The sequence below is a fragment of the Tachyglossus aculeatus genome, chromosome X3, assembly GCF_015852505.1.
Source record: "Tachyglossus aculeatus isolate mTacAcu1 chromosome X3, mTacAcu1.pri, whole genome shotgun sequence".
NCBI classification, from domain to species: domain Eukaryota; kingdom Metazoa; phylum Chordata; class Mammalia; order Monotremata; family Tachyglossidae; genus Tachyglossus; species Tachyglossus aculeatus.
The window spans coordinates 21,457,934-21,465,608 of NC_052099.1; positions in this window are offsets into that span (position 1 = coordinate 21,457,934).

Consider the following 7,675-nt stretch of genomic DNA (forward strand, 5'->3'; position numbering starts at 1 on the left):
CTGTGAGAAGCAGTGTGGCTCAGCAGGCTTTGGAGTCAGAGGTCATGGGTTCAAATCCTGCTCTGCCACTTGTCAGCTGTGTGACTTTGGGAAAGTCACTTAACTTCTCTGTGCCTCAGTTACTTCATCTGTAAAATGGGGATTAAGACTGTGAGCCCCTCGTGGGACAACCTGTTCACCTTGTAACCTCCCCAGCACTTAGAACAGTGTTTTGCACATAGTAAGCACTTAATAAATGCCATTATTATTATAACTGTGAGGTCTAAGAGGAGCAACTCAGATGTCGGAGCCTACTCCTCTCAGGCAGCATTGGAGACTTCCCCGCAACTGCAGGGAAGTCAGGCCTCTCATGTTGGAGGACGACAAAACTTGGGGAGCCCATCTTCTCAGGTCCGTACGAGAGAGCCCTAGAGTAGAATTTGCAAGAGTAGGACATCTGGGGCCCACTCTCGTGCCCTGGAGCCGGCTCACCTGCCAACTCAGGCCCTTGCCGGCCTGATCTAGCCAAGTACCAGTTGAGGCTCAGTGGCAAGGGCATTGAAGAGAAGCACCGGGTCCTATTGGAAAGAGCATGGGCCTGGGCGTCAGAGGACCTGGGTTCTCCCCCTGACTTTGCTACTTGCCTTCTGTGTGACCATGGGCAAGTCACTGTACTTCTCTGTGCCTCAGTTATCTCATATGTACAATGGGGATTAAGACTGTGAGTCCAGTTTGGGACAGGGACTGTATCTAACCTGATTAGCTTGTATCTACCCCAGTGTTTGGCACATAGTAAATACTTAAAAAATAACATAGTTATTGTTATTAGTAGTAATAGTAGTAATTATTAGGGGCAGATCCAACTTGATTTGAACAGGACCCAACTCCCAGGGTTGCTACCCTGTGTCCATGGTGGTCCCGAGGTCCCAGAATCCTCTGGAAAGACAGTCACTTGGGGCTGCTCCTCCAGGAAGTGAATTCTACTAGGCCATTTTTGGATAAGACTTATATCAGAGTCACAGTATGCTAACACTGATGAAACTGGGGACATCTGAGGACTTCCTAACCTGGCCAGAGTTTGTTGGGTTGGGCTTCGGTCCACCTAACCTGGCCCTGAGGATTTAGATCCCAAAGGCTGAGTCCAGTTGCACTTGGGATTTCAGTCTCAGGGACCTCTGGCTCCACAGATGTCTTTAGACCCTACCCTGATTTAAGGCTAGAAAAATGTCTATGTCCATCAGTTACCTTGGAATTTCTTATTTCCCAATGTCCTACTCATTTCACTTTTTGTTGTTTCAACATATTTCCTTCTAATGTGCTGTGGCTAATGCGTTGTCCTTAAGTAACTGCACAATCCCTGACCCCTCCCGCCTGTTGTGCAATTTCTCTGGCTCAAACATATCACCTTCCCAACCTTTTTTCTATTCCAAAAAAAGAAGCTTTTCTACTTATCCCATTGTTCTACCTTCTTTGTCTTAGATTAACAAAGGAGTCTTTCGGCAAGCCTATCTTCCAGGGATACAACCCATTAGGGCAATGGCACTGATTACACCTTCATTTGTTAAACAATTATTGTTAGTCATTATTTGCTAAAATGAATCCCCTTTCTAGCTTTACTTTAAATCATATGATAGTAGCAATACATATTTCTTTAAAACAGCAGATGAGGAAAAGAAGTGTGTTAGTAACACATGGTATATGAGAGGTAATCCAGGACAGAGTTTTGGGATTCTGAAAAGTGACAGAAATTAAAATTATAAAGCAGAACGTTGGTTTGAAATATCTCACCCAAGCTCATTTTTTCCCAGGATACTCATTACCACTTTAACTGCCCCAAGAATGTTTTTAAGAAAAACGATACCAAGATGACCTGCCTCGAAGTTCCTCTATGTAATCGAAATTAAGGACGACTCAGGCATTCTAAGATCTTAAGTTAGCAATGTTCAGTGTTCTATGGAGCAGGTCTCCTGAGCCTGACCTCTAAATAACCTGGTTCTATACCTTTGCTTACCATTCTGCTCTGCCCCCACCTTCTTCTTTAACAAGTCACCATCCCTAAATATTTACTGAGCACCACAGGTTGTATGACAATGTATTAGACCCTAGAAATACAGTGAAAAAAAATGATCCAGATGCTTACAATCAAATTACAATTAAAGGGGAGGAAACAAAAAATATACAGCTCAGATAAGGAAGTGTAACTATCCATTCACACAAAGAGCAAATGCAGGATTGAGTAAAGGGCTCCAGATTGTTCTGACTGGGGGAAAAGTTATTGTGGTTCACGGGGCAAGGTTCTTTGGAGGAGGTAGTCTCTGAGCTTGATAAAAAGGGAGAAGGATGTAATCTGACAGACAGAGACAGGGAGGTCATTCCGGGCCACGCTTTTGCAAAGGATTACCCTCTGGAAGGAAGAAAAATACTTTCCATATGGAAATCCATAATTGCCATTTAAATGGGACTCGTCCCATCTAGACTATCCTGACATTCTGACAGGCTGACACCATGACATAAGTAAGTCTTGGAGACAACCTTTTTTGTGGTATTTGTTAAGTTTATTCATTCATTCAATCGCATTTATTGAACGTTTACTGTGTACAGAGCACTGTACTAAGCGCTTGGGAAGTAAAATTCTGCAACAGAGACAGTACCTACCCAACAACAGGCTCACAGACTAGAAGGGGGAGACAGACAACAAGTGAATACTACCTTCCAGGCACTGTGAATAAGCACAGGGGTAGTTACAAGATTGGGTTGGATATAATCCCTGTCCCATATAGGGCTCACAGTCTTAATCCCATTTTACAGGTGGGGTAACTGAGGCACAGAGAGGTTAAGTGACTTGCCCAAGGTCACACAGCTGACAAGTGGCAGAGCCGGGATTAGATCCTAGGTCCTCTGATCTCCAGACCCATGCTCTTTCCACTAAACCATGCTGCTTCCCTAGAATTGCCAAGACTCGGGAAGCCTGGGGCCTCTCAATTCTGACTCTCAGTCAGAAAAGGACCAGGTGCCCCTGGTATCACAAGAAGCTCCTGGTTTGGAACAAGCAGATTTCCCAGAGGTTCTAGAATAAGAATGAGAATGGATTGTTTCCCACTTTTCTGGGACCTGGAACCCTCTTTTGAAGGGGAGGTCCAGGGAGGTTGAAGTCCCTCAACCAATCAATCAATCAGCAGGATTTATGGGGTACCTACTGTGTGCAGAGCACTATACTAAAGGTTTGGGAGAGTAAAAAAGAGTCTGGACGGAGTCTCAGGAATCCTCAGCTCTGTCAGTAGGTCTGGAATGGGCTGGATACAGGTTTGGGCTCCCAATCCAGGTGTATTTGTGACAGTGGGATACGCCTCCTCTTTCTGACTGAGGGGTGGGGCCCATGGAATTTCCCTCATCATTCCCCCCGAAGGGATCCACATCAGGGCCCAAGTGGCAGCAACTTAGGTAGGGGAGAGAGGATGAAAAATAACTATTCGCCATTCCCACTAAACCCTTCTTTCCAACCTCCCCTCCCTTCCCCCTCCCCTTCTTCTTCGGTGAAGGTCCCAGCCAGGGCCTTGCTAATCTTATCAGGAACAGGATGTGATGGGCAGGAACTCCCAAAGATCAGGACTTTCCTTTCCAAATCAGGGAAAGGTGATCACCTAACCATGCAGCCTCTTCACAGGACAACTGCCTCCTGTTTTTGCAAGTGGCAGTCTGTGTTCACACTTTAAAGTGCTCGGAGAAGGCTCCAGGATCCTCATTAACATCAATACTGATTAGCCAGAGCACTGTATGTGGAGCCAGGACACTGCCAAAAGGGCCTGGGAGAAGAATAAAGAAGTATAATACTTGATCCTTGCCCTCAGGTAGTTTACAGTATAATAATAATAATAATAATAATAGCATTTGTTAAGCACTTACTATGAAGAGTATAATACTTGATCCTTGCTCTCAGGTAGTTTACAGTATAATAATTATTATAATTATAATAACAACAGCATTTGTTAAGCACTTATGTACCAGGCACTGTATTAAGTGCTGGGGTAGATACAAGTTTATTAGGTTGGACACAGTCCCTGTCCCACAAGCGGCTCACAGTCTCAATCCCCATTTTACAGATGGGGTAACTGAGGCACGGACAAGTGAAGTGACTGCAGCATGAAGTCCAGGATCTAAACGGACAATGCGTAATTGTAGAAACAGCATGACCTACTGGATAAAGTTTGGGACTGGGAGTCAGAAGGAAATAATAATAACGGATAATAATTGTGGTATTTGTGATATTTTAGACCTGGGTTCCAATCCCAGCTCTACCGCTTGTCTGCTGTGTGACCTTGGGCAAGTCACTTCACTTCTCTGGGCCTCAGTTACCACCTCTGTAAAATGGTGATTAAGACTGTGAGGTCCCATGTGCAACAGGTACTGTGCCTATTCGGATAGGCTTGTGTCTACCCCAGTGCTTAGTAGAGTGCCTGGCACATAGAGAAGCGTTTAACGAACACCATAAAAAAATGCACTATTAGAACTGAGTCTCGCTAGTGCTCCCCATGTCTGGACTGGGAATACTTTATTGTTGCTGCCCTGACCTGCCCTGAGCCTCCCCGCTCTGGCTGTCCGGTCACAAGCAGTTACCGCTACGTTGGTTTCAGGGTTGCGACCCGAAGATGGCCTCTGTATTTCTTCTAGGGGGCTTGAATTAAGCTCCAATTTAAGGCTTTCATGTGTTTTGGGCAACCCTATCTGAGTATACACCCATCAATCAATTAATTAATTAATCAATGGCATTTATTGAAAGCCCTCTACTAAGCCATTAATCAATGATCAATCAATCAATCAATCATATTTATTGAGCGCTTACTGTGTGCAGAGCACTGTACTAAGTGCTTGGGAAGTACAAGTTGGCAACATATAGAGACAGTCCCTACCCAACAGTGGGCTCACAGTCTAGAAGGGGGAGACAGAGAACAAAACAAAACATATTAACAAAATAAAATAAATAGAATGGATATGTACAAGTAAAATCAATAAATAAATAGAGTAATAAATATGTACAAACATATATACATATATACAGGTGCTGTGGGGAAGGGAAGGAGGTAAGACGGGGGGATGGAGAGGGGAATGAGGGGGAGAAGAAGGAGGGGGCTCAGTGTGGGAAGGCCTCCTGGAGGAGGTGAGCTCTCAGCAGGGCCTTGAAGGGAGGAAGAGAGCTAGCTTGGCGGATGGGCAGAGGGAGGGCATTCCAGGCCCGGGGGATGACGTGGGCCGGGGGTCGATGGCGGGACAGGCGAGAGCGAGGTACGGTGAGGAGATTAACGGCGGAGGAGCGGAGGGTGCGGGCTGGGCAGTAGAAGGAGAGAAGGGAGGTGAGGTAGGAGGGGGCGAGGTGATGGACAGCCTTGAAGCCCAGGGTGAGGAGTTTCTGCCTGATGCGCAGATTGATCGGTAGCCATTGGAGGTTTTTGAGGAGGGGAGTAACATGCCCAAAGCGTTTCTGGACAAAGACAATCCGGGCAGTGGCATGAAGTATGGATTGAAGTGGGGAGAGACACGAGGATGGGAGATCGGAGAGGAGGCTGATACAGTAGTCCAGACGGGATAGGATGAGAGCTTGAACGAGCAGGGTAGCGGTTTGGATGGAGAGGAAAGGGCGGATCTTGGCAACGTTGCGGAGCTGAGACCGGCAGGTTTTGGTGATGGTTTGGATGTGAGGGGTGAATGAGAGAGCGGAGTCTATGATGTTTATAGATCCTTAGACTGAGCAGAGCACTGTACTAAGAAATTGGGTGAGTACACTTGAGTAAATAGACAGGATTCCCTGACCTCAAATAGCTTACAGTCTAGTGGGGGTGACAGGCACTAAAACAAATAACAAATACAATTGAATGAATGAACTAGAGAAAAGCAGTGACTTCACACACCCTGGGATTATTTTTAATCACAAGCAGCAGCTATGGCAGAAAGACAGGAAACATTGTTGAATGGCCACAGAGGAGCTAGGAAGAACAGTGGACCCTGGGTAATCACATTTTTCCCATGGCTGAAGTGATCCTGGAAGAAAAGTGGGAATGCTTTTCCCCTGAGAAAAGAAAGCCAAAAGGAAAGGTCCCCACCTCAAATCTAATCTAACCTAATCACATTTTCTTGTCTGCTACTCTGAATAAGTGCCTTTACCATCCTGTGTGATAGCTAATGACAATTTGGCACCTTGTTGCCAGACTGTCTGGGTTCAAATCCCAGCTCTGCCGATTGTCAGCTGTGTGACTTTGGGCAAGTCACCTAACTTCTCTGTGCCTCAGTTACCTCATCTGTAAAATGGGGATTAAGACTGTGAGCCCCCGTGGGACAACTTGATCACCTTGTAACCTCCCCAGTGCTTAGAACAGTGCTTTGCATATAGTAAGCACTTAATAAATGCCATCATTATTATTATTATTACTAAAGCTCATTGTCAGCAGGTACTGGGTCTACCAATTCTGTTGTACTCTCCCAAGTGTTTAGTACAGTGCTCAGCGTGGCTGAGTGGAAAGAGCCCGGGCTTGGGAGTCAGAGGTCATGGGTCCTAATCCTGGCTCCACCGCTTGTCAGCTGTGTGACTTTGGGCAAGTCACTTAACTTCTCTGTGCCTCAGTTACCTCATCTGTAAAATGGGGATTAAGACTGTGAGCCCCACGTAGGACAACCTGATCACCTTTATCCTCCCCAGCGCTTAGAACAGTGCTTTGCACATAGTAAGCACTTAACAAATGCCATTATTATTATAATTATTAGTAAGCACTTAATAAACACCACTGAGAATGATGAAATTTGAAAAAAAAAACAATATTTCTAGAATACCTTTGAAAATACCAGCTTTTATTTCAATGGTCTGCATTTTTCTATCTAGAATGCTCCCCGGCAGAGTCCTAGAAAAAGAGAACAATTGCTAACCTTATAAATAGTTTAAACATCCCTGAAGGGATTGTATTTGCTGATAGGCAGGAGGGGGAGAGCTCCCTGTACCTTCAGACAATAGTTTTGTGACTGAATTGAGTGTGAGAAGAACCCAGCTGTACAGTGTGCCACTAGCACCAAACAACTCACATGAGCTGCAGGAAGCATCATGGCTTTGTGGAAAGAGCACAAACCTGGGAGTCAGAGAACGTGGGTTCTAATGCTGTCTCTGCCACATATCTGCTGTGTGACCTTGGGCAAGTCATTTCACGGCTCTGTACCTCAGTTATCTGTAAAATGGGGCTAAGACTGTAAGCTCCATGTGGGACAGGGACTGTGTCCCACCTGATTATCTTGTATCTACCCCAGTGCTTAGAACAGTGCTTGGCACATAGTAAGCACTTTACAAATACCACAGTTATTATTATTATTATGAGCTGGGTTTGGTTATGTTGCAGTAGGGAAGATGAGTTTTGCACACACACACGGAGCAGAACATGCCTTTATAGGTGCATATTGGCAGGGTGAGCAGGGTTGGTGGGGAAAGAGATCTAAGCAGGCTCGCCTTTCATACTATTCTGGGGGCCCAAGAATGGAAACTTTTCTGTCTTCTGGGAAGACCCCACCCCAACTATTTTATCAGGAAAGCGGAGGTAGTCAGCAAGTAAACAGATCCTACTACCACCCTTTGACACCAAGAGCATCAGTAAAGAGACCGTGAGGAACTGTGTATCATGTATACCTCATTTCCTAGACTCATTCATCTTTACATTAACACTAG